This window comes from Pinus tabuliformis, chromosome 5_2, assembly GCF_031772625.1.
Source record: "Pinus tabuliformis cultivar Carrire ecotype Pingquan chromosome 5_2, CPIR1, whole genome shotgun sequence".
In the NCBI taxonomy this organism is placed as follows: domain Eukaryota; kingdom Viridiplantae; phylum Streptophyta; class Pinopsida; order Pinales; family Pinaceae; genus Pinus; species Pinus tabuliformis.
In genome coordinates, this window is record NC_142306.1 from 265,745,445 (window position 1) to 265,751,961 (window position 6,517).

A 6,517-nucleotide genomic window follows, 5' to 3' on the forward strand; every position below is an offset into this window, starting at 1 on the left:
AAATAAATTCATAACTTCATAAATACTTATCGGAATCGGATGATCTTTAGATCAATCCTACGCCTCTCAATCAGAGGGATCCAATAAAAATATCAGATGCCATAAATAATATGATCCACATGGAGTTTGGTCCTAGTTTCAAATTTTAACACTCCCTCTCAACTAGGGAGAACTCCATCCGCTGATCCATATGTCCAATTGTACTATCTCTGCTATCAATGCCCTGCACTGCTCTTCTCAGCTCTACTCAGCTTTGATGGATCTACTCTACTCTATTAGCTCTGCTCTTCTCTGCTCAGCTCTGCTGGCTCTACTGGCTTTGCTCTGCTCATCTCAGCTCAGCTTTACTCTACTCAGCTCTGCTAGGTCTGCTATGCTCAACTCTACTGGCTCTTCTCTACTCAACTTAGCTCTGCTGAACCATGAAGAAGAAAAATTGATCGAGAATGTGTCATACCATTCTCCACTGACCCGAAGTCAGTCTCAGAGTGTGTACCACTGGTCCCAGACCAGTCCTCAACCGACCCGAAGTCAGTGTCATAGTAGGTACAACTCCTACCATTGGTCCCACACCAGTACTCTACTGACTCGAAGTCAGTCTCAGAGTAAGTACCACTGGTCCTAGACCAGTCCTCAACTGACCCGATGTTAGTGTCATAGTGGGTACAACTCCTACCACTAGTCCCAGACCAGTATCATTGATCCCAGATCAATGAAGTTCATCCTAGCATAAGGAGTACAATAGATACAATGATGCATCCATCGGTACTACTATGGTCCCTATCCTCATTTCCTTGCTAATTGATCAGATGAGAGGTACTTCCCATGAGTCCCAGACTGCATGGGTAGGATGCATCGACAGGAGAACTTATTCAATCCTGTCCTCACAGGAGAACTAATCATCCTGCTACACAATCGCCATGGAGAACACATCATCTAGGCCTCACAGGAGAACTAATCATCCTGCTACTTAATCGTTATGGATAACACATCATCCAGATCTCACAGGAGAACTAATCATCCTACTACACAATCATCATGGACAACACATCATCCAGACCTCACAGGAGAATTAATCATCTTGCTATACAATCGTCATGGAGAACACATCATCTAGACCTCACAGGAGAATTAATAATCCTAATACACAATCATAATGGAGAACACATCATCCAAACCTCACAGGAGAATTAATCATCCTGCTACACAGGAGAGCAAATCATCCTGTCCCACAAGAGAGCGAATCATCTTATCCCACAAGATAGCAAATCATCTTGTTCACAGGAGAGCGAATCATCCTGTCCACAGGAGAGAAAATCATCTTGTCCCTCAAGAGAGTGAATCATCTTGTCCCACAAGAAAGCGAATCATCTTTTCCACAGGAGAGTGAATTATCCTGTCCATAGGAGAGCGAATCATCCTATCCTAGTGCGCACCACCAGGGGAGGGTGAGTCACCTTTTGGTCGTATGTTGCTCCAGTAAGAACCACAAGCCCCAGAGCTCAATGTATACAACATGCAGGACCTTTTTACAAGGGTCTCTTGTTGACTCCAAGTCGTTCGAGAAAATCACAGATTTGATCTTTCCCTCCGGGCTTAGACAAAGTGTAGCGACCTGTACATCATCTCATAGCGATGGAGCTTCCTTGCTCATAGACTTACCATATCCTATATAAGGTAGTATAAAATGTCTATCTGCTGGAGCAACCAACAAATACAGGATTCCTCAATAATCAAATCCCACCTCTGGTTGTCATAGAGAATCACAGTGGTACAAACAGCTCACTTGAGGAGCTTCCCCAACCAGGCAGCTTCATACGCGATCATACTCATAGATATGTATCCGGTCTTAGCGGTGCTTATAAAAACTGACTTTTGCTTCCTGCTCATCCATGATATCGAAGCAGAATCCAAAGAGAAACAACACTAAGAAGTGCTCTAGTGATCGTCCACGCTGCCTGCCCAATCAGCATTCAAATAATCATGGAGTTTCATATTTTCGGCAGTGTATCTCAATCCATGAGAGATTGTGCCCCGAAGACATCTCAGAAGATTTTTGGCATCAGTCTAGTGTGGTTCAACCAAATATGAGATCACCATGCTAACTGCAAAACATATGTCCAAATGGAAGTTCACAAAGAACATCAATGCGGATGATTTTATGAGAGTCAAAGGCATTTCCCAAATCTAGTCCGACATCACTACCATATAACTTCTGAAAGTTAAGATCCTCGAGGTAGTCACAAGCTTGAGTTCACCATTCCACATTTGGAATCCAACTCCCTCTTACTTCTGCAAATGAGAGGGTCTGCACTTGTTAGAAGTAGGTCATCCTCATAAGGTGTTGGTATGAGAGGTCTATCATCCACAACCTTCAGATGGTTTGGATCCGTTTCACTCCTAGTGAATCTCAGCTTTATCAGACAACTATTGACCCACTCGTACTATGCCTAGGGTGTTTTGCTTCAAGCCATAGAGGGCTTTCTTCCACCTACATATGCGAGATTCCTGATTATGAATATTAGACCCCTTGGGTTGTTACAGACCTATGGATTTGCTACATGAGGGGAATGGTCCCCTTGTAAATTTTCCTTTGGTAAATATCAGACATGTACTTTCATGCTCCTTTTGAATTTAGGCATTCATGTCACCATCTGACTCACAGACCTTTGGTGCTACGTGACAATGGACATGGTCCCCAATCGACTTCCTGCAATTTCATACAACCCTGAACACAAAAACATCTTTGAAAATTCTATTTCCAAATACGTACCTTTCCATCGATGAGTGCCATCCTGTAACCTTTGACTTCTATTTCCAAGATGGACACCAGGTTCTTCTTGCAATCAGGTACATAAAAGTGATTCAGAGTTCCTTGCTTTCTTTGAAGAGTCAACCATTTCCTTGATGACCTGCATTACCTTCGGATAGTCCTTCGCATAATGGTCGAACTTATTGCAACCAAGGCATCCGCCTTTCCTTCCACCCTTAGATCCAAACTTCCCAAAGAAGTGATCTTTAGATGGGCCATCAAAAACTTCCGCTATGCCATTCTCATAATATGTTCTTCTTTGACTTCACCCTTTGTGAACTTAGAAGAGAGATGTGGAACCCATTGACCCTTTTGTCTTGTCCCTATTGTCTTTGGCGATTGCTCTTTCACTCTTGCTTGGGCATTGTCTTCACCTCAGCTCTGATACCATGTTAATTTTAGGTATGTTCTATGCTAGAGAAATTTATTTCAATTTCTTTTCCACATTAGAAATCAAATTAGCATAAATTAAACTACAAATAGAACATAATAAATCGTAGAATACAAGTAGAGAGAGGAAGAGATCCAAGTGTGTGTAGAAATGACTTGAAGTCCTCTTCTATTTATACTAAAACATAGAGGTTGAATAGACATGATTGTTGGGCTTTTGAGCCTACATAAGTTACTGGCTGACTTAACAATTTGTCCATAACATAAATAAATTCATAACTTCATAAATACTTATTGGAATCGGATGATATTTAGATCAATACTACACCTCTCAATGAGAGGGATCCAATTAAAATATTAGCTACCATAAATAATATGACCCACATGGAGTTTGGCCCTAGTTGTCAATTTTAACAATAAACCATCGCTATCTTCATGAGTATAGTAACTCCTTCTATTCATAAGTTGTTTCCTATAACTCCTTCTATTCATAAGTTGTTTCCTATTCCCTTTTGCATATTCGTTTCCTTTTTCATATTTATCTTTATGAGGACATTTGGCAGCATAATGACTGAATATACCATAAGAAAAGAATTTGAAAGGTAGCATACCTCTAAACCTTCCAAAACCCCATTGAAGCTTCTTGACAAAATTTACCTCATCTTCTTCTTCTAAAATGTGTCTTGATTCATTGTGTTCTTCCTTTTCTTTTCCTTTTGCTGAATCTTTAAATGTGGCTTCTCTCATTTTTTATGGACCTCCTTTTCTCATCTCAAAAGAATTTAGGATTCCGTGAAGCTGTGTCATAGTGATATTCTGCAGATCCTATTTTTCTTCTATCGAAGACACTTTTGATTCAAGTTTAACAGACAAGGATCTCAAAATTTCCTCAACGAAGGTAACTTCCTTTATTTCTTCACCCAGATTCTTCATACAATTAACAACCTCATCTATACGTAAGAAGTAACTAGCTATACTATCATCACTATGCATCTTAAGAGTTTCATACTGAACTTTGAGATTTTGAAGCTTAGCACGTTTTACCTGAGAGTCTCCTTCGTAGCTCTGAATGATTTTGTCCCATATCTCTTTGGTTGATTTGAGCTGCAAGACTTTGACGAACTCTGATTGTGACAAAATTCCCAATAAAGTATTGACAGCTCTAGAATTGGTTTCATATTGCTTTTTACCTGCCGTGTCTGTAGGAAGTGCTGTTGTAAAATTATATCCTCCTTCCACAATTTCCCAGACATCTGTTCCAAGAGATTGTAGATAGGTTGTGGTTATTTTCTAACAAACAAAGTTGCTCCCATCGAAGATTGGCGGTCTGATGGATCCCATGCTTTCATGATTGTTCATCTTGATGGATCTTCTTTCAAGCGATCAAGCTTCTTCTGAAGGATCTGCTCTGATACCAATTTTTGGAAATAATTCTGAGTGGGGGGGGGGTGAATCAATATTATCAGATCAATAATTTTTCTTTTTCATAATCAGATTTGTATATGCTATTTCATAGAGGGGAACTAGCGTGTACACGCAACTTGTCTTTAAGGAAACCAGTGTTTAAGTAGTAAACTTATGATTCAGTTAATTCATCATATGTTGATCTATAATCAATGCATCAATACTTCATCAATAATTAAATAGTAACCATGTGTAGTATAAACATAATAAACCATCACACATAAGAAGCACACATGAACACCAATATTTAAGGTGGAAACACAATGTGGGTAAAACCCACCTGCTAATGTCGTCTCTGTCTTCTTTTAATAATAAGAAAATTTGTTTACAATCTTGTACTGGTGCAGACTCATACCAGTACACAGGCTTCTACCTACAGAAGGTTACAACCTTCTCTCAGGGAGCTACAACCCCCTAGCTCTTGTACTAGCCAATATGTTTACTAGTACATAGGTGCCAGCCTACAGAAAACTCCACTCTTCCAACAGGGACCATGTTTCATGAATTTTCAGATTGGATGCTCCTGGCACATATCAAAACATATGAAGACCTTGACTCAACAATAACTCATTAGAAATTTAGAAACTCAAACTTAATCAACAAACATGCAGTTAATATGAAACAATCAGATCATTGTCATCAGAACACTATGTTGAACCTAGAAACTTGAATCAACATTCAAAACCAACTGAAACCTCAAAAATTCATGTGTCAGACTGTATACACTACTTCAATGAAGAAAACCTATGTGTATATGCTACATCCTTCAGCCCAACCTACGTATACCTCTAAATATTCTGAATCATAAAATCTCTGAATCACAAACTGTAGCAACCAGTAGTATACTAAACATATAGTGTCAACTTACAAAACTTTATATAGGCACGCAACAAAAAACACTTCTTCTCACTTATACAATCAATCAAATATCAACCTCCTTATGCATTTAGATTTACATTCAGATCTAAGAAGACTTCATTGACAGACAACAGTAAAATAGCAGCAACAATAAATCAGCAATACTGATCTGATAGATTAATCATCTCTAAACATCAAGCCTTTCTTTTGTATATGCTACTTGAAAGAACAAAACTTGTGTGTATACGCTCTTTTGCCGAGATGAACCTGCGTACAGATCTGCAAATATTGACTCAGAACTTTGCTGCAATTCTAGACTTCAGACAAACCCAAATCATGATAGATAATGAATAAAACAGGTGCAAAACATCAGATCTAGCCTCAACCAATATCATATCATTCAAGAATAAGTCATTTCAGGTCTCATGATCCTGATCCAATATTGAACTCAAGGTGCACATAAATATTTCAGATCTAGTCCCAAACATAACCCTGCAACATAAAATATACTTCAGATAGAAGTATTCCTTAGAATCTTATTCACTTGCACATATCGCCTTATGACCCTCTCTTCTTTATATAGTTTTGGTCTTTCTCAATACCATGGACTGAATCCACTCAATACCTTGGATCAAATACCACAGACTGAATACCTCAGACTAAATATCTAGGGTCAATATCATGGTCCAAAGATACCTTGGACCAAATAACTTAGACCAAAACCATGGTTTTCAACATGTACGCGCTTTTCCTTCTGTGGTAGTGCGTGTGTATGTTATACAATTTTTCTATTCTGAATACCTGTGTGTATACATTGTTGGACTAAGTGAACCTACGTGTATCTCTTAAACTGTTCTTACATCATCTTCTTCCTTCAACTTCTTTATTCTGATCAATAGTCCTTAGTTCCTTCTTCCTGATCCTTTGTACCACTGCCCTATTGCCTCTGAATATTCCTATTAGCCTCTTATCAAAATGGAGTTGACCTGTAGA